Below are 22994 nucleotides of genomic sequence, written 5' to 3'. Positions count from 1 at the left end.
CTCTCTCTTACTTTGGAACTGGTAACAGCATGGGGTTCAAACGTTTGGTTTTGATTTGATTTGATTTGGTGTTTTAAGTCCCCTTTGTGCACAGTAAGGCTAATTGGGACTGGACCTACAGTTTAAAGTGGAATCTGAACCACTATATGCCTCCACGGGGTATCGAACCCGGGACCCCTTGGGTTAAAACGTATTTCTGTAGTCATAGATAAGACTGTATAATTATATCAAATTGGACCAGTAAGGAATGGAGCTGTACATGCGAAGAGGGTTGTCACCCTAGGACCCTGGAACACACAAATTAGACCGACGTGTTATTTGTCGTCCATATCTCTCCTCCTTTCGTCGGAAATAAAACATAGCACTTACATGTTAATAGGAAACTAATGACTTCTTAAAGTCTCTTATTTTTTGCCCCTCCACCTAGTTATCTTTAATTTGCAATCGAATTTGCAGATTTGAACGATACCACACACTGCTTGAATGAAGATGTCCTATTATTAGCCACATTTCTTGAATGTGAAGTTTTCTTTTCACCGGATTCAATAGAAATGAGTAGGTACATCAAATGTCTTCAATGTCGAAGTATGCCACCAGCTACATCTAGGTAGGGTGTGTGTTTGTGTAAATTTGGTGCAGGGGTAGCAACTATTCTCGTCCTGGGAGCTGAAATCTCTAGCTACAACTCTGATAAGGAAATATTTTCTTTCGAGGGACCATTAACAGAATTACACTATTATAGAAAAATAACACAATAAAAGTATGAAATTTTAATTATCATTATTAATAGAAAGCAATAATTAAATTAAATCTAACACTTATAAAAAACATTTCACCTATCGTTTAATTTCTTGACATTTTGAACCAGTTGTTAAAGGAATTTTTTTTTAGTTTATAAATGTAGCAAAATTCATTTCATTATTTGTGTTATTAATTAATTTAATAATTTATATATTTCATCATATACTTATATATGATGATGTTGTTGTTGATTTGGTGTTTTAAGTCCACTTTATGCACAGTACAGCGCCTTGAATAACGTAGTATGGAAAACGGACGGTTCTGGCCTCTCTGGCAGGTTCCACTCAGAAATGATACCGCTAGAGGCGCTGGTGTCGGTACAGGTGCATGGCATTCGTCTGCTTATAATGGAAGTAAATGGAGTTTTTGCTGCAACGTCTGATTCATTTCCTTGTAACATTTCTTTGTATCAGAAAATTGTTATGATATTTGGTAGAGTAGTCGAGAAAATATTAAAGAACGTTCTGAACCGTCGATCATGACCTGTCCTTGAGTTTTTTATTAACAATACGGAAGAAAACATAGGTATGGATGGTTACTCGTAACTCGTAATATGACAATTGCCGCGCGAATTAATATTGTGTATGCATTATCCTGAAAGGTTCATTAATATTATCATTGTAACAAACATTATTTTTATGGAAATTCACACAGACAATACTCGTTTATTTTACAAAGATCTGTTTTACATCCACTCGCGTGCTGTCTAACTTACCGCCCAAAAACTCGCAAGCGTGAAATATGGCACTTTTAGTTTCCCGCTTACTGGAAAAATGTAAACAACGCGTTGGTTGAGTTATATTTTCACCATGTCTCGAAACTGTCACCACTGTTTTGTGCCTGGTTGTTCTAGTGGATATCGTTCAAGTAAAGAAAAGGGTATTTCTATATTTAGTGTTCACAAACAAAAATATAAATTAGCCGAGTGGAATCGAGCCATTCCCAGAGCTGACAAGGAACTCTATGACACAGCTGGTGTTTGTGAATTGCATTTCGATGAACAATACATTATTAGAGATTTTGTTCATGTAATAAATGGTAAGGAGGTCAGGTTGCCAAGGGAGAGGATATTATTAACAAAGGATGCAGTGCCTACGAAGTTCCCAAATCTGCCAAATTATTTCACAAAAACTGTTTCTAGAAAGAGAAAATGCAGAGAAATGTGTGGATCAAGTGCAAAAAAGCCAAAGAACAGTTTGACATTTAATGAAAGTTTGTCCATTCCCTCGCTTAAAGAAAACCTCACGGTACCCACAGAATTTTGGGGAAGGGAGGTATTTGTATGCCACGAAACATTTTTTCTTCTTCATGACAGTATTTCGATTTTATTAGCATACAAAAATAAACTTGTGTACACAATCCAACGTTTGACGTCCAGCCTCACATTGCGATGTTGCTGCTCATGTTGCGTTGCATATAAAACGTATTTTGTTACTTTTCTGTGTAAATTAATGCCATTTCGTGACTGCAAATCACTCCACAAATATAACTCTTTTCATCAATTCACTTACCGTCTTTCAACACAAACAAATCTACACAATATATTCCAAAAACTAACTAAGCTGCATTACTTTCATAACAAAATTAGCACCTGTACGGATCGCACTGCCATCTATGTTGTCATCGTCTCGGGAACCAGTTTCTTGGGTCGTTTTCCACACTACGTTATTCAAGGCGCTGTAATGCACAGTAAGGTTAATCGGGACTGGACCTACAGTTTAAAGTGGGATCCGAACCACTACGAGCCTCCACCAGGTATCGAAACCGAGACTCCTTGATTACAAGGTGGCGACGCTACCACTGCGCCATCGGGGAGGCCCTATAGCCTATATATATATATACAGTGCGGTCCAAAATAATATCCCCACTTGCTACATTTCACATATTTCGTACAATATCTATTCAGTCTATATTAGTACTTGGCATTGTGGAATCACTGATATACGACATTTTACGGAAACATTTGCATTTTAGTTCATTAAATATAATTTATTCATATCCTTATGTACGTACCGAAAAAACATTGCACGAAGTGTGTTAAATACCATGTAACTTGTGACGTGTTTACTCTTTATTTGTTTATCGACATTTATTTGGAAATGTTCTATTGTTGACGTACTAACTGATTTTATCATTGTTCCCTTATCGAAATTTGATAAGTAATGTAAATAATGGTTAGCAACAATTACCAGTTTCCTTTTTCTTCCCTTTCAGTTTCTTCAGGATTCCACCAGAAGCGCTGTGGGTGCTGTGATTTCCGCGGCTTGTAAAGTTCTTTGTGTATTTGCATGTATTGAGTTGGCCCTGTTGCATGCATTGTGTGGTTTGTTGGTGTGCAGGTATGTGAGAAGTGTCTTGGCTCTTTGGACAGTGTAAAGTTAAATTCACTTCAGAATGGGAAGAAGTGTAGACACCTCACCCAGAAAGCAAGGTAAAGTGTTAGCTCTCTCAGACCAGGGATTATCAAACAGAGCAATAGGACGTAACTTAAAACTGGATCATAAAACTGTTGGAAACATCGTTAGAAAGCAAAAGACTTATGGCGTTTCATCATTGCGGTCCAATTGTGGTCGCAAGAAGAAATTAAGTCCACGCATGTGCCGTGCGTTGAAGAGTGAGGCAAAACGGAACAGGAAACTGAGCTCTCGGCAACTCTCGTACAGAATTGAGCAGCAGTTCGAGGTGAAGGTATCTCATCAAACAATTCAACGGCGGTTGTCTGAGAAGACCATCATGAAAAGAAAGCCATTGAGAAAACCGAAACTTACAAACAATCACAGGAGAGTTAGAATGCACTTTGCTCAGCTTTATGGTGACTGGACTGCAAGTGATTTAGAACAGTTATAACAGAATGACAACGCAACATGCCACAGGGTAAAGATTGTTCAACAATGCTTATCAGATATGGGTGTGGAAAGACTTTGGTGGCCACCTAACTCGCCAGATCTAAACCCAACTGAAAATCTATGGTCCATTGTGTCGAAAAATCTTACACAAAATTGTTATGAAACAAGGAATGAGCTAATTGCGAAGATTGTTCAAGTGTGGTACCATGAAATAGCACCAGATAGCTATGTACCAAAAACTTGTGCATTCCATGCCAAGAAGAATCGTCGCTGTTAAAGCATCCAAAGGAGGACACACAAAGTATTAATTAAGTTACTTATGGACCTAAACTATTGTGATTATGTGTTCTCAATAACTATATGGAAGATTATGTTAATTTTTCTTCATAGCGCATGTGTTTCTGTAATAATAAAAATAAAATTCACACATCTAGTGACTTGTTCTGAAAAAAAAAACACCTGTGGGGATATTATTTTGGATCGCACTGTATATATATATATATATATATATATATATATATATATATATATATACACACACACACACACACACATACACACACACACACACACATATATATATATATATATATACGGTTTCGGGCTTGCCCCCCTCAAAAAAATCCTGGGTACGGGCCTGGACTATAGGGACCCAACTTTTATAATCTCCCGATCGAGACACAAGCTAAGATGTTCTTCACCTTCATATACAGTCTTCATTGCATTTCCGTCATTTTCGGTTTTGATCTACGTTTTTTGTGAGTCAGGAAAGGCGCCCAATAATTGTAGCTCTTCATTTTTCTCATTTTTTTCTCTAAATAATCTTCCGTTAGCTACAAACAATGCGATTATTGAAATAAAGAAATTTAGATTTTTTTTCTTGCTGGTTTCGTTGGTATCTGAGATCTATAAAAATGTAGTTAACATTGCTTTAGCCACACACTCCTAAAATTTCTTCAACGCCTACCTAAAATTTTTCACAAAGACCGAATTTATGCCCTTTTGGCTCTAAATTTACCCATGTAACCCCTAAGCACGATCCTATCCCCTCGATGGGAATTAACACGAACGTTGAAATGAGGCTCTGACTTGCGGAAGGATAATTCGACGATTTTCTCCTCCTGGCCTCTTTTTCTTGCACTATTTACTGTAGATTCGCAACCTTTTTAATTGATTTTTGTTCTTTAAATTAGGGATCATACCAATGATCTCATTTTTTATCCCTTTATACCATGTGAAACGAGCATTACAAACTCCAAAATTTCCTGACAATGTTTTCCCTTGTTTGCTTTTGAAAAAAAAATAAAGAAAACAGTAGTCTTGAGGGGCATACTGGCGTAACTAACGACTTCGCCCCCTCCCCTACCAATGCAAAACACAAGGCTACCGAAAACATGTAGCTGGTCAAAGTTATTTTTTAGCCATATCTCAACATTATGATGATTATATGGTTGTGGCAGATGATACCACTTATGAAATGAAAACAAATCACTCAAAAATATCCATGCTTTTCTAGCCTTTTATCCCCAATGCATTTGCTTGTGGATTACTTTGGTCGTATCTTCTAACTAACCAGTGTCCTGGCAACAGCTTCCTCATTCTATTTTTTGATATTGCGCTGCTACTATCCATGGAAGTCTGTATCACAAATTTTATGTTGCGAGTGCACTGATGAAAACCCTTTCTGCTTTTCAAGAATAAAAACAAAAACTACATTAATTTCGCAGGTATTAAGCAGCAGGACGTTTGGTATGATTTTCTCGGTAAAATATTTCAGCGCCAGAGGACAGCGAAGTGATGGTGATTTGTAAACATATCTATAATAATCGATAACTTTCACGAGAAAGTATACATAAAATCAATACCAGAATACCTATTTGTTGAAACATAATATGGAGCGTAAGGGGAAACTCTTTCCGAAGACACCCAAATGTGAACTTCCCTTACACGTAGTAAATACATGCAGGGCTGCATTTTGCAGACTAGCGAGGCTCTGACGTCTGCAGCCAGTATAATACGTGTTCCTATCTCCAAAACACGATTCAAAGGCGGCCTCTTTTACTGTAGTAACAGAAGATCGAAGATCTCCTATCAGGACATACAACAGATGTTCCGAAAGGGAACCAAAATTAGATATATTTCACACGGGACATTCAAAAAAGCTATTCAAATAATGAAGGAATAAATGTCAACAATTAAATATGAACGTATTTTTTGTAAATCTATATTTCTTACGTAGTTTATACTCAATTATGTAGAACACTGTAATTGAGCATTAGCCTGTTGTGGTCAATGAATAAGTAAATAAAATAAATAAATATTACTGTAGACTTATAAGTGAATAAAAAGAGACTGTAAAATTATGGTAATATTTATTAATTAATAGTTTACCGAATGTTTTGTTTTAAATATCAACTCATTCAAATATTCAAAACGAATGAGGACTTCAGTTCCAAAATGAAGTTTTATTTTAATTCACTATAGTTCATACTGTAATAAAGACAAACCCCCTAGGCTATATCTTCCATCCTTGAATTTTACTGTTTATATCAATTTCATATTCATGTAAATTATAATGCATTATGTAAGTATCTCCTTATATTTTGTTTTGTCCGTGGTGGTTCAGATCTAAAACATTGAGTGAGTCTAAAGATATTATTTGTACCTTGTAATATTTGAAAGTTTGTGTTCCTGTAGGCAATTTTTGTATTGGATAGTTACGTCTGATATTTTATGTTACTCTTTCAATCATACTTGTATTATTATTTTAATGTTGTTGTTTTTAGTAACTATACTTTCTTTTGTGTACATTTACAATGTACTTTAACATACTTTATGTTTAACAGAAAATATGGAACACTATAATTGGGCATTCGCCTGTTGTGTTCAAATAAATAAATAAATAAATTCTCTGTGGGGCTTGCGTTGTGACGTCCCTATATATTTGTGTGTCCCCCTTATTCGTCTCATCTTATTACCATTCAACTTTATATTTACGATATAATAAAGTAAAATATAATTGAATCATATTTTCCTAAAGCAATATGTTTCTCCATGAATATGTTTCGGTTGCCCGTTCCTGGTTGAAAATCTACTGAGTGTGTCTCAGAGGGGGAAAAAATGTCGTGAATAAGGTCGTGGTTTCAATAGATGTTCATCTCACACTACGGCGCTCCACTTCTATTTCCTACCTTGCTTTCCATTCTTGAGGAAGGAAATGTTGGACATGACGAAGTGTTCTTTTTCACCACATAGAGATGCGTTTCATTGTTTGGTAATTAGTTCATTCTCGGTCAGCCTACTCATTGTAACGTTGTGAGGGAAATGAGCAGCTTGCTTTGAAGGTCACGTGAGAAGATAATGAACGCCTTGAAAACAGACAAAACAATGCAATCATTGAAACCCTACCCCTTGATCTCTGTTTATCACAATACTCAGTGGGTTGACCAATGGTAGCCGGACGTTGCATTCCAAATACCTCAAAGTCTGTGCATCCTGTAATTCAAAATGACAATAAGACTGGCATTTTTGTAGAACGACACCTTCCTGTAGCTTCTCTCTACTGAAACATGTAAACAATACTCTTTTTAGTAAGGGTCAAAGATATTTATCACTACACTACATATTTCGATTTGAAGAAAATGTACAAATTAACTTCAGAAAACTTTATCTATTTATGTGTCATGATTGACTGACTGACAGTGCTATGAATAACCTAAAATTATGTTTCAAAACTGTGGTTATATGATTTTTTCTGTGAAGAACAAGATGAAAAAATTATATGTAGTATACAGTGGCTCACAAAATTGAACATACACAAACCTCAGTGCGAAAAACAAGGAAGAAATCATGTTGGTCATATAACCTATACTGTTTTTCCCTTCCATGTATCAGTATGTTTTATTCGTGTTTCAGCCTCAGTGTTTACTTTCATGTTTATTTATTGATTTTTAAATTTTTATTTCGCTTTTCTGCCATACTTTGGCTAATCGCCAAGATGAGTATGTATAGTGAGTGATATGTGCAGGCCGGGGTTCAAACCCGGTACCCAGTGTTTGTGTTAAATGGGTGTTTCGATACTTACGGACCACCCTGTAGTTGCAGCAGGGCATTGGCTCAGCCTCACATTGGTCGTTTCTTGGCATCTTCACCTTTCGTTGACCTGACAACCGAACAATACTTCATCTGAGTTCCCTACAAAATAACAATTTCAAGCAAGAAATACAGAAAAAAAGGTCAACGAAAGTATCAGTCATCCCAACGGTACATGAGAAATTTTCGGAACGATTGTCATAATTCATTCTCTAAGTTCATAGAGGATTAAAGATTGAGAAAAATAAATAAAAGTGTTAGAAAGAGACAGAGGAAGAAAAAAGAAAGACATCAGAAGAGTAAGGTAGAGAAAGAGCAAGAAAAAAGAGACAGAAACAAGGAGATTAACGGGAAAGAAAGAAAGAGGAAGGTAGCTTCAAAAGAGAAACAGTAGAAGGAGAAAAGAGATATAGGAGATTAAAGACAGAGGAAGGTAGATTGAAAAGAAAGAGAAGCAGTAGAAGGGGAAAATACAGAAATAGGAGATTAAAGACAGAGGAAGAAAGAGGAAGGTAGATTGAAAAGAAAGAGAAGCAGTAGAAGGGGAAAATACAGAAATAGGAGATTAAAGACAGAGGAAGAAAGAGGAAGGTAGATTGAAAAGAAAGAGAAGCAGTAGAAGGGGAAAATACAGAAATAGGAGATTAAAGACAGAGGAAGAAAGAGGAAGGTAGATTGAAAAGAAAGAGAAGCAGTAGAAGGGGAAAATACAGAAATAGGAGATTAAAGACAGAGGAAGAAAGAGGAAGGTAGATTGAAAAGAAAGAGAAGCAGTAGAAGGGGAAAATACAGAAATAGGAGATTAAAGACAGAGGAAGAAAGAGGAAGGTAGATTGAAAAGAAAGAGAAGCAGTAGAAGGGGAAAATACAGAAATAGGAGATTAAAGACAGAGGAAGAAAGAGGAAGGTAGATTGAAAAGAAAGAGAAGCAGTAGAAGGGGAAAATACAGAAATAGGAGATTAAAGACAGAGGAAGAAAGAGGAAGGTAGATTGAAAAGAAAGAGAAGCAGTAGAAGGGGAAAATACAGAAATAGGAGATTAAAGACAGAGGAAGAAAGAGGAAGGTAGATTGAAAAGAAAGAGAAGCAGTAGAAGGGGAAAATACAGAAATAGGAGATTAAAGACAGAGGAAGAAAGAGGAAGGTAGATTGAAAAGAAAGAGAAGCAGTAGAAGGGGAAAATACAGAAATAGGAGATTAAAGACAGAGGAAGAAAGAGGAAGGTAGATTGAAAAGAAAGAGAAGCAGTAGAAGGGGAAAATACAGAAATAGGAGATTAAAGACAGAGGAAGAAAGAGGAAGGTAGATTGAAAAGAGAGAGAAGCAGTAGAAGGGGAAAATACAGAAATAGGAGATTAAAGACAGAGGAAGAAAGAGGAAGGTAGATTGAAAAGAGAGAGAAACAGTGGAAGGAAAAAGATAGGAGATTAAACAGAGAGGAAAAATGAGCAAGGTAGATTGCTTGATTTGCTATAACAAATTTCTTCGCTAGGAAAGTGCATACAAAAAAGAAAGGAAAAAGTATAATAATACTAAATCTGGTCATTCCGGGAAATAACAAAGTTTGTCCGGGAGACCGGGAGAGCGAGTTCAATTTCGAGAGGTTGGTAAGCCTGCATGAAGTGCTCAAAAGTTATTAAGAAAGGTTTTGTCTCGATGTCCTGTACATGCTGCCGAATTTTATCTCTGGTTCACGGGAAATGTTATGTGTTGATAGGGGGAGGTACGGAAAGTGTCTATATTTTCACTTTTTCAAAATATAAGAGCGTTTCCTAACGACGGTCCTGTTGAAAAATTCAGGGTCGATTGTCCTTAGAAAAGGTTTCATGGTATTTTTCTTTTTTTGTAAAGCTTTGAAAATATTTGTACGGCCATGGTATAAGAATATGGTCGTGAACAGTAGCGGCGATTGGGGAGGGGGCGTGGGGGGCAGTTGTCCTCTCCACTTTTTGTCACTTTTGTCCTAGCACTATACTAAACCTTATATACCAACGGAATATAAAAAAATGTATTTTACAGGTTTACGTCGTCTAAAGTCTTCAAACAAACATGTCGTAACTTTACAAAATATAAAATACTATTGTTTTGCTCGAGAATTATTAAGGCTTTCAACTTGCAGTTATTGACATAAAATATTATAAATAGTGAGTTTCTCTACAAAACTCCTAATTGTATTCTTCAGAAATAGATTTGCTGATATATTATTAAAGTGTACACTATTTGGATCATTTCCGAACAAACAGGAAGTTGACAGGTGCCACCGTTCCCGAGATATATGAAATGAACAATATCCAAAATGGCGGACTCTTTTCAAGATGGCGGCCGTCAGCACTCAGATGGCAATTGGCTACTCGACTGAACATGTCTTACGTGGTATAACAATTAATTCTACCAAGTCTCTTGCTTTTATAAAAAATCAATGATTCCGGACTTAACTGTTGGACTGTGATAAAGACACACCATTTTGGCACTTCCCTCCATTTGGAGACACATTTTATTATGATGTATCTTTAATTAAAACTTACATCGTTTTAAAGCTTATAAATTGGGATACAACTTTGATTCGAAACAATTTCTTGTCATTCATTTTGTTGAAAAGTTACAAGACAAAAACTTTAGAAAGTACTTGAAGAAAATCATTTTTTAAAGATATTTTTTAAAATTACGGCAAAACCAACGACATTATCGAAAAATTAAACAGAATCTTCTTTGTAGTCCATTTAATGAAGATTAATACTAAGAGAAAGATGACCTGTCTACGACCATTGGTTACGGAGATATAGGTCAATAACTGAGTCTCTGCGAAATTGATGTTTGGGGGGAGGGCGCTGGGGAGGGGGAGCACCGCCGGTAGGGGTGTCGAACTTTAAATTTTGCACTACTAGTGTTCTAACAACTGACCAAAATTCAGCTTTCACGTAATTATTCCCGACATGAAAACTCTATTAACTGGGCTACAGGAATCACACGCCGTTTCACTCTTCGTTCTTATCAAGAACAGACCCTGTTTCCCTAAATTTGCTCATAAGTAGAGGCACATATTTTTGGTAAATAAAAAAAACAAAATTTCGGTATAAAAACTGAGTCCATTTCGGGTTCAAAAGCGGTAAATTAAATAAAATATTGGTGTTATAGCGGTGAAAAATTGGATCAAAAGTGGTATATAAAAAGACATTTTGGTTTTAAAATTGTGAATATAATCCTAAATTTGATTTAAAAACTACACTTATTCCACAGAATTAACATTTCACTTCTAATAGCCCATTTATGTAGTTATCCAAGTATTAAGTTTATTTCTGTGTAAAGGAGTCAATTTTTGATTCTCTAATATTAACAGCAGAATTAATCAATTTTCCGGAAATTGCATAACTCTCAGGATAATTCAGACCTCAGAAGGTGCCGCGTCGGTGAATAAACTCTAAATTTCGTGTTTAAGAGTTAATTTTGCTTTTTCCAGTTCATTTCGCATTATTTCGTGACAAAACATGGTCACAAAATGCATCTCACACCTTTCAAAAACATGAAAAATTAACACTACAATGTGTTTTTTCAAATTTCGTTTTTTCGTCAAAAACGAAATATACATGCCCCTACTCATAAGGTGTTGAACATTGTCTCTGTGTGGAACAGGAACATCTGGGTATTCTGCTGCCAAACGCCATCTGACTTGACGTCCATTTAGACAGCCCCGCCACTTCTCCGATTTTCACCAAAATGGTGCCAAACGTTTGTGCATCGTTTCCCCAAACAAGAGAGCGAGTTTTCTCAATTGTAACCTGGAGACACCTTGCCTGCCGCCATGAGTTCTGAAAGTCGGCCCTACAAAAAACTTTTTTTACCTTCTTGTATACAAAGGCGCCGCAAGTTGAGTCGACAATGTAGGTTTACAATGGCGACAGTTAATACCATGCTACCTTTTCCCTTGGGATTTTGATCGCTCCAGGTTGGACTACAGAAGCAACCGCCAGAGTTGGGATTGGGAAAAATTTCGCCCCCCTCGAAAGACTATAAAGACCCCCCCCCATCTTCTCATAATCGAGACGGCGCCTGAAACCTCTTAGCGGGCGGATAGATGGAGTAGCGGAGGAATGGTTTTGATTTGGGGGAACGAAGTTCAACCTCCATATGTACTTATAGGTACGCCAAGGGCGTGTTTGTTGGGAGAACCCTTAGAGCTTAGAGTATAGAAGGAATAGAGAGAGCCCAAGCGTGTTTCCTGGGCGAGGGGAATGAAGCAGTGAGGGGAAGGGGGTGAGGTAAAACCTAGGGTTACCATATCGCTGTAAGGGAATTGTAGGACATGCTGTCCCAAAATGTAGGACATTAAGTCAAAATGTAGGACACAAAACAATCGCAATAAATAATACATATTTCTATAGAACACGTTAGAAAGTAGTTGAAAAATGACACTTTTCAGTTTTAAAAATGGATTCTTAATGAATTTTTAAATTCAAAATTTCAAAACTTGCAATCACACTAATCAATGCACCTCTTACTACATGATTTAAGTGGTACTTCTCAGAGGAGACAATTTTTATCAAAATCTCAGGTTTAGTCAAACTATATTTATGTTAGAGTGGACAGTCAATTTGAAATTATGGACCAGTACCAAACGAACATTTTACAGACTTTATGAAAAAGTAATTTCTCTCGCGAGTCTGTTGTGTTGATGGTAATGAAAGTACTCTCTCAACATTTGAATTATGACCTGTAATGGCAAACAAATATTCAGTAATTACCGTAATTTAAAATGGTTTGTGAAGTTTCGTCTTGGGTAGTTTTTAGTTCAATAACAGGGTGTCTACCAAAATAACACATCCAGAAATCTTGAATTTTTCTGGACTTTTCTAGACCTTTTTTCCATTTTTCTTAACGTTTATTTATTCGACCCCTACTTAGGTAAAGTTGGAAATTAGTATTTAAGAAAATAAATATTTATTTAATGAAACCCCTACCAAAGGACCAGTTAAGATAAAAACTGAAGCTGAATTTAAGAAGAGAAGTAGATCTGCTTTCTCGTATTAATGCATCCTGAACTGTGTTTGGCAGACAAGCGAGGCTTTGGCGTCTGGACTCAAAGCCAGTATAATCTTATGTGAGGCTTGTGTCGATTGTCCCTATATGTTTGTGACTGTCCCTTCATCCATCTTATGTTACCACCATTCATCTTCATCTTCGCGATTAGCCAAAAGGAAAGAAAAAAGTGAAGTAAAATAAACTAAATCAACCTATCAGACATTATGATAGCAAAAATTCTTGACCACAAGAATAATTTATTGCCTTTTTATTGACTTCTTGACTTACTTGTTGATTTCTCTACTTTTTCTTGACTGGCAGACACTCTGAATATCTTTGTTCTATATACCCCTGCTTTACAATCAAATTATATTGAATATTGAATAAGAATGGGCAACACCTTGTTCCATCAGTATAAACCCTAAGGCAAGAAATTCTGCTCAGGCATTGAACAGTGACGTTATCAGAAAGTGCTCCCAAAACTTTGTTCATTAAGTGCTTCCATTTTACCCGTTTTCCCTGTTTGTTTAATAGCAGGACAAACTTTTTTCTTTTTGTTCAATGACTGAATCAAAATAAATTTCACCATTGAGTTTGGAAGCGCAGTCTATAGACTTGTAACTTGCATGATTTTCTTCTGTTACCTATTTTCATAATTAATATTATGTAACGCTCAAAATGTAGGACATTTATGATATTTTTCAAATTCTTCCCGGACGCCGGACATAAGGCTATAATGTAGGACATGTCCGGGAAAATCCGGACGTCTGGTAACCCTAGGTAAAACCGCCATCTTGGGGATGTGCCACAGTTACAGCTGATACAATGGTGGGAGTTTATAGTGCATACTATATGTACATTTTAATGATGACAATGCGAGTAGATAATAAATAAGAAGCTATGCCTCTGTGCGCAGCTTTCGGTTGCAACAATAGAAGTGGCAAGAAATGTTAAAAAAAAAGAAGAAGAAGGAACTGAGAGGTCCCCAGATAAACATGCTTACAACATATTTACGTTTATTATACACGCATTTCTGTTGTGATTTTATTAGTTGTATTATTATTAACGGTATGTATAACATTTTTAATTCAAAATTGTGATATTTCGGAATAGCAAAAATCGTTCGCAAGTTTCCTAAAAATAACTATTGCAAATGTTTATACGTGTTGAAAACTTTGTGGAATGGAAATTCATTGAACGAACAAAGAGACTTCAGACATGGGAAAAGAGAAACGTGTCGATTGGAAACCAACCCTCAGAAATAAATTAGACCTTCCAAACCGAAGCGACAAGGCAAGCCGCACGTGTCGCTCGGACTGGGCCGTTTTCTTAATACAGTCCATCGTGTAGCCTCGGTTTGTTGGTGGAGCATGCACGGTTATTTTTTTCTTCTGACTGAAGGGGTCCGTGTAGCTTGTTGGGTCAAATAATGAAGTTTTCAGTTCTAATGTACACGCGACGCATGTCGCGTCGCAACGAGCCAGCCAACGTCCCATACAGCACCAATCTCCCAGGGATATCCATTAGATATCCACAATGTCCAGATCAGATCCATGGATACTATGGATATCCATTGGATGTCCATTAGATATTCATTTCTGGATATCCAATTCTCGATAACCTTGGGACGTCTATTGGACATCCAGAACTGCATATCTGAAACTCGACCAATTCTTGATATCTAATACACAGCTAAACGTGTGTAGAACTGGCTGTCAGAAACATTGTCCAACTCCGAATATCCAATACGTCGCCAGATCTCTTCCAAAACTGGATATCCAATTCTGGATAATCAAAACATATCCCGATCTTGTCCAAAACGGGACGTCCAAAACACATCCAATTCTGGATAATCAAAACATATCCCGATCTTGTCCAAAACGGGATATCCAAAACACATCAAATTCTGGATATCCAAAACATATCCCGATCTTATCCAAAACTGGATATCCAAAACACATCCCATTCTGGATATCCAAAACATATCTATATCTTGTCCGATACGGGATATAAAAACACATCCAATTCAGGATATACAAAACATATCTATATCTTGAGCAAAACGGGATATCCAAAATACATCCAATTCTGGATATCTAATACATGTCTAGAACTGATCCAGAACTTGTTATCCAACTATGAACATAAATAGGATGTGTTTCGAATATTATAAAATGGTCATAGTATTCCCGTTGTGTATACTTTCTCATACTTTATCTTGGAAGTGATCCGGAAATGTCCAAAACATATCCATTTCTGGATATCATGTATGCGGACAAATTGATATCCAAGGGACGTCCAATGGATGTATATTGGATATCCAGAACTTTCGACCCAAATATCCAAGGGATATCCAATGGATGTCTTTTGGACATTTCTGTGCTGTGTGGGCTGCAGTCGCTATATGGCACTGGCAAAAAGTATAAAAGAAACTAAAGTTTTTGTAACACAAATAATGGTATATTTGACTATAAGTATAATGAAAACTTGTCTTTTAACACGCTTCGAAAGATGTGTGAACATTAAGCTACAAGGATGAGAAGAAGAAATTTAAAGCAGTTAATAAAAGTGAATCTCCCATGACCAACCCTTCTGAGTCATGACTATATAATCAGAATATCAGTGCGTAGTTACACATATCTCTCGGTTGGCCCCCCTTGACACATTCGCTGTGGGTTTGGTTTCAGCACGTTTGGAACGGACGGCTGTAGGAAACTGAATCCTATACAGTGGTTTGGTGTGTTCGAGGTGCCTTCGGCAGGACGTCTTGCTGTGTAGGGACTTACAACCATTACTGCTTACTTTGGAGCAACTGTTTGCTAATCACGTTTGCAAACACTGGTGAGAACTCTGCTTATTTAGAAGCAAACTGTGCTACAATTCTCGTTTGCAGCACTTTGTACTCTGCTTAATTAGAAGCAAACTGTGCTACAATTCTCGTTTGCAGCACTTGTACTCTGCTTATTTAAAAGCAAACTGTGCTACAATTCTCGTTTGCAGCACCTTGTACTTTGCTTATTTTGGTTGCAATACTCTTTTGAAACACCTGAAATAACTCTGTCTCCTAATTGTTTCGTCTTTGAAAAGGATTACTAGGTTGCCTCCCTTCGCTCGCCATGCATAAGGGGCTCCCCCAACAAGTTGGGGGTGCAAACTCTCGAGACAGGATAATCCAAAAACAAGACAGAGGAAACTCAAGAAGCACTTCAGCCGATTCAAAAACATCCAGGGATCGCTCTCGATCTCCTCTTCAACAACAAAAGAAACAAAAATATCAAGAACAAGCACACATATCAAAGTTCAATTCCAGAGATACTGCACAAACCAATGGTTGCACTGAAGTAAATTCCACTGTCTACAACTTCCTACTGCAACACTACGACCCCAAGTATAGAACTTCTAAGCTACTTCTTCAACAGTTGCAAAAATACCTCCCCCGAGCACAAGTAGAACAAATTATATTCACTAGAAATGGCATCATTATAAAATCAAAAGATCCACAATTTCTCTCCACTCTGAGAAACAAAGTTTCGTTTGAAATTTTTGGACCACAGGCTGCTCTTCCCCAACGGACACCCAAAACCACCAAACAACCACCACACATGTCAGTGGTTATCAGAGGCGTAGATCCAGAACTCGCTGATCAAGAAGTATTAGAAGAACTGCGTTTGGAAGGGCATGAAGTCATAAAATTTGTTCGAATCCAGAACAATAATGGTCCAACTTTCCTGATGCGAGTCATAACAGATTGTTCCAACACGATCGATCGCTTACTTCATGAAGGGGCTTACATATCTCGCCAACGACACAGGGTTGAACCTTCACATTCAAAAGCACCCCTTCCATTACGATGCGAACGTTGCCAGAAATACAACTCCCACACTACGGCAAATTGCCCCGAAACACCTATCTGTGGCTATTGCTCTGGCCAACACGCAACTAAAGATTGCACGAATCTAAATGTACCACCCAAGTGTAACACGTGCAAAGAGGCTCATCCCTCAAATAGTTATCGCTGTGCTGCCCGTCCAAACCCTGAAGCATCACGACCCGACCTGACTGTACCATTAAGAACGAGGGACTCCACAACTCCACCACAAAACTCTTTGAAACAACCGGTGACGGTTGAAGATCTACTTCGATTCCAAACATAAACTCTCCAAAATATCCACCCATTCCTGCGCCAACATATATTACAACAGATAGTACTGACAGCTAAAACTCTTTTTCGTGTCCACCTGTTTGCTACTTATTCTGGTCCACACGTACATTTTCAAATTGTACCACTGGAAACAGAAGTCTAGGAACCTAATTGTTATTTATATCATTATGGCAGGCTGTAAACGGTATAATTTTCTATTTCTAAATATCCGATCATTGTCTAATCGAAAAGTTATATTGCAACACCTCCTTCTGGAAGAATCTGTTCACTGCTTTGCTCTAAACGAAACCTATCTCGCTCCAAAAATAAGCTGCCATATACCACCATACAATATTTTACGCCACGATGGTCCGCCGGGCTTACGAGTAAATGGCGGCACAGCAATCGGAATAGATAGAAAATTACCATATCGAACAGTTACCTTCCCACCAAACTTCAACCTACCAGAACATACTGCTAGTACCATCTACTTTCCATCCCGGGTCGCTACATTCGCTACCATCTATGTAAGACCAGGGGAGACTATTCCATACCAATTCTTCAACATATCCAAAACCTCAGTAAACATTATATCATAGCAGCGGACATCAATTATCATAGTCGCAGCATGCAAGACAAAACAAACTTTTTACAATTTCTGGACCAAAACACCACAGCGGAATTCCATGTACTGCCCAGAGCCACACGTCCCATAAGTAACACTACCCCTGACGTCCTTATAACATCAACATCTCTTAGCGCCTATTTGAACATATCTGTGCTGGATTCCATTGGCAGTGATCATGATCGAGTAAAAATCACCCTAAATCTTGATAACCGCAATATAAGCAGTAAAATACAACCCCGAAAAATTTGGTGTTACAACAACGCAAACTGGGAAGCATATAGTGCACAACTACAGCAAGCATTTTCTGACCCACTTCCACCACCAAACAATTCAGAGGAACTCGATGCGTCGGTGGAACATCTTACGGCACAAATTGCCAGTGCGGCAACCACTCACATACCTACGACCACTCTCAATAGTTACAAACCAAAGCTACCTCCGCAATATCTTCATTTAATCACGGCATCACGACGAGCATACAGGGACTACATCCAGACCAGAAACCCTGAATCCCTTAACTTACACCGTCAATGGCTGCGTACAGTTCAAAACTATATAAAAGCGTATAAACAACGTCGATGGATTGAAACGTGCAACCAATTGAGTGATGAAAGCCATCCCAGCAAGTACTGGAAACGTTTCAAGGTGCTCACTGGACAATCCATACCCCTTATCCAATAACAATTAATGACGCAGCTCTAAACACCGACACTGATAAAGCTCATGCCTTCGCAAATGTCTTGCAAGACACTTTCACTGCAACACCTCAACTAGCTCCAAATCTCCGCCTCCAGACCAAAATTGACAGTCACCAATCCCAATAACAGGCAACTGCAACCCAGTAATACGCACACTATTGATCCTAATAATGCTTTAACTGTTCCTATTACAACAGACGATATTATCAATACTGTTCGTACGAAGAGAAATACTTATCCCGGCTTGGACAATATTACATACGTATTGATTAAACAGGCCCCACTTGCATTGCTGTCCTTTCAGGCCATTATCTACAATTTTATCCTCCGCACAGGACACTACCCGACAGACTAGAAGATTTCGAAGCTTCTAATGTTTCCAAAGCCAAACAAAGATAGTACTGATCCCGCAAACTATAGACCTATTCAGCTCACATCAACCTTTAGCAAAATATTCGAACGCATCATTGTTCGACGCATACACATGCACTTACAAGCTCGTAATTTACTTCCGTTGCACCAAGCAGCCTTTAGACCTCAACACAGTGTCCTAGATAATTTGTTAAAACTAACGACTCGCATCACAAATCATTTCAACACTTCCAAACCATCATGTCTAGTGCTATTCGACTTGGAGAAAGCATTTGACAAAGTATGGCATGCTGGACTCATCTACAAGCTCCATAAATTCCACCTACCGCTTTGCTATATCAGATTAGTCCACAGCTCCCTAACAAATAGGATCGCCTATGTCACTGTAAATGGAGCAATGTCATACCCCATTTTTCCTTACTCTGGCGTTCCACAGGATGCTGCATTATCACCACTACTCTACATATTATACGTTGCTGATATGCCAAAAAAAAAAACACAAGTTTCTGTCTACCAATTCGCCGACGACACCGCATTTCTCGCATGTTGTTCAACCATCCAAGCTATAAACAAAGCTCTCCAACCGGCTATAAACTCCTTCCAAAGATGGTGTGACACATGGCGTCTCACAATTAATGCTCTCAAAACACAAGCATTGGTGTTTCTACAGACAGGCTGCCGCTCGAAGATCCAAAGGAACCCAACATTATTAGACATTAAAATACGGGGAACTCCTATTCTGCCTACCACCACTGCAAAATACCTGGGAGTCATATTTGACTCCAAGCTAACCTGGAAACCTCACTTGCTCAGCATTGTCCAGAAAGCTACAAATCGGCTAAGGTTACTCAAACGGCTAATTGGAACCTCATGGGGACTCAACTCCCAGGTCATCTTACATACCTACAAGGCTTTCCTTCGACCAGCAATTACTTACGGCCACACTGCATGGATATCAGCACCAGATTCATTTTATCATAAACTACAAGTTCTGGAAAGACATGCTCTTCGTTTGGCCTTCAGAGTAGTCCTACCAAGTCCTATACGACTACTGTATGAACGAATAACCTTTCCCGAAATCACAACTCACATCGAAGCCGTCCGTCACAAATATATAACTGGTCGAATGAACTCGCACCATCCACAACTTCTTAGCACAATGTACGAAGATGCTCTACACGACTGCCTTCCCACATACCACTGCACACCATTACAGCATCTCTTAACCATGTACACCTTTCTGATAGATCCACAGCATCCTGACTACCAGCTGTATAATATCCATCATCCTCCGGAACTACGGCACGTGATATATCCAATACATGCCGCACCATAGCAAATTATTACTTTCCTAACTGAAGTAATTTTCCCACTACTGAATAAATAAGATCTAAGTGAACTACCCTCAGAATAAGTAAATATGCACAACTTCATTACTGAAAACACTTAGACCATCACCTTGCAAGGGAAAACATTTATGAAAACAATTCACTTACCAAAGAGAAGGTGTACCCTTCTAAATGGAAAACGAGGACAAAAAAAAAAAAATGCTGCAAAAAGAAACTTATTACCACGTGTAGTTAGAGATTTGTTAATTCATGAAAATCTCCAGACTAACAATTTTTTTTTTGGTGGAGCAGGAAAAGTTTCTATAATATGTAAAGAGAAACTGTGACGTTGCAAACATGAGTTTTTCCTGTTACACATATGTAGTATATACAAAAATGGCTTACCATGTGAAATAACCATATTTTAAATGTGCATTGTTATATTTGTAAATTACACAGGCAGCAAGGTAATGTTGCAAAAAAGTTGTGGCAACGTTAACCCCTTACATACCTAACGTTGCTACATAATGTTCAGTATATGTTGCGACAACGTTGTCAACCAACGTTGCAGCAACGTTGAAATAAATGACCCTTAAACGTTGACACAACGTTTTCACAACGTTGTATCAACATACATTCAACGTTGTAACAACGTTACGTATGTTAGGGGCTAACGTTGCCACAACGTTGTGGTAACATTATCTTGTTGACTGGGCGGGGGATAATGTCCTCTGCCTTCTCGAGTTCTTGCCTGACACCCAGAGCTTGTTCAAGCCCGACTTTACCAAACGAATACAGGGGAAGTTCGGTAACCATTTCGTAACTGTTATCCTGTCTCTTGCGAGACACTTCGGGAACAGGTACACCTACATCTTCCCGTACTCTCTTCCTACAAACAGTCAGTGCCTCCTTACTTCAGCTGCTGCTATATTATGGTCCTTCTGCGAAATAATTGTTTCTCCATTTGTTGATACTGTCGCCGGACATCCCCTCTTCTCGTTCAGGCAGGCTTGAAATAACATAAAAAATGGTTATATGATGTACGGTTTCTATTAATTACAACAAAACAACAAGGAGATTATTATTACAATTTTTTAAGAAACTTACCCATAGCACTGATCCCTTGTTTCTCCTCTTGAGGCGAAATTGATGCCCCTGGCGAATGAGCAGTGGCTTCTCCTTGGTAGTTTCCGTTACTTCGGACTCCACTTCTCACACGATACAAGTATTGAAATACTTACAAGTCTGGTCTATATATGGTAGACCAGGACATTACGGATCAATTTTTCTTTACAACAGTTTTTATTGGCCAAGGAATTATGCTAGCAACACAAAGCTCTACCAAAAAATTAATTATAGTTTCTACTACATGTGCATAGCATTGAAAGAACCAGAAGTTGAAAATACAATTCAGAAAAAAATATTTTGTGAGACACTGCAATTGATCCGTATTGCCCTGATAGCAGGGGTAAAGCGGGTCACTAACGGGGCAATATGGATCAGTTTAATTTTATGTATATAACATAAGATAAAAAACATAAAAACAAGTACTGTATACTGTATTACAGTTTTGGGATCTGACATATACCGCACACAAATTGTTTTCTTCCGACAGCATTTACGCAACGCTCATGACAGGACTGACATTGAATCCAATCTCCCATCTGTGCACATCTTGGATCATCATATGAAATGTTACAAAAAGTACAAGAATTGCTAGCAATCATGTCTACATTCAACATGATATTTGTTCGTACGCCCTGACTAGTCCTTTTTCTTTATTAAAGGGATGCGGTATGTTTTCTTTCTCTGCAAACTTGAAAACGGATCTTCGCACAGCTTTGGGTGTTGGCCCGAATCCTCTTCGAGCTAAATCACACAATCTCGAAGAAAGAGCCTGCTCAAACTCATCACTAAACACTTGCTTTACACCAGGACGACCAACGTCATCTGATCCACCAGATGTTCTTCGTTGCAATGAAGTATATTGCACACCACAAAGTTCCGCAGCTTGCCGAATAGTCTTTTCTCCGGATGTCACCAAACGCACAGCTTCACACATTCCTACTACAGACCACGAATTTCTGGTGGACTTCTTTTGATAATCGCGAACCATCTGGAAATTGAAAGCGTCGTGTTAGAAGAGATACTGTTAAGTAAAAGTACGTAAAACGTACTGAAAGTGGGAGATCCGTTTTGCCCCGTTTTGGCCGATCCGTAATGCCCTGATTTGCATATTCTCGACATATGTCCATTTAAATAATAACAAATAGGGTGAGTCATATCAAATACTGGCACATCGCAAAAACACACCCTACCTTATCACATGTTAAATTGTAGAGCACTTAAACCACTACATTCTACAATGCAACCTTACCAAACGTCGAACAAAACTTACAATGGGTACCTTTCCTCCACCGTCTCCACCAACTTGCTTACAACAATCACTTGTCACAGACGCGCGCTAACTGCCACAGCGAACAAAGACAGGCAGCTAGTAGGCGGACAGATGGCAGCATGATCCGCTATATTTTTCAAGTTCGTGCCTGCAACAGTTTTCTTTGCAGGTCACGTGAATCTTACATTGATCCATAATGCCCTGTGATCCGTAATGCCCTGGTCTACCCTACATTGTCCTGTTCGTATTTCTATTCGTAGGAAAAGTGAAAGGTGTATTTCTATTCGTATGGAAAAGTGACAGGCGTTTTTCTATTCGCAGGGAAAGTGAAAGGTGTAATTCTATTCTATCCGTATGGAAAAGTGACAAGTGTTTTTCTATTGGCTTACAGGTAAACGAGTGTAAGTGGGGTTGGCAACACTTAACGCAAAATCCATTCCGGCGCAAAATCCACGCTCCCATGGATATTTGTGAGTGTCCATTCATCAGTTTCATCATATCATCACTCATCCCCATCTTCGCAAATTAGTCAAAAGTTGCACAAAAGCGAAGTAAAATAAAGCAAATCAATCAATCATAGTTTGGGGGCAAAATTGCAAAACATGGGGGGCAACTTTCCTCCATGCCCCCCTTGATCGCCGTCACTGTTACACTGTTTTACAGAAGGTGTTCGA

The sequence above is a fragment of the Lepisma saccharinum genome, chromosome 15 (assembly GCF_977018435.1).
Source record: "Lepisma saccharinum chromosome 15, izLepSacc3.1, whole genome shotgun sequence".
NCBI classification, from domain to species: Eukaryota; Metazoa; Arthropoda; class Insecta; order Zygentoma; family Lepismatidae; genus Lepisma; species Lepisma saccharinum.
This window is presented reverse-complemented; position numbering follows the sequence as displayed.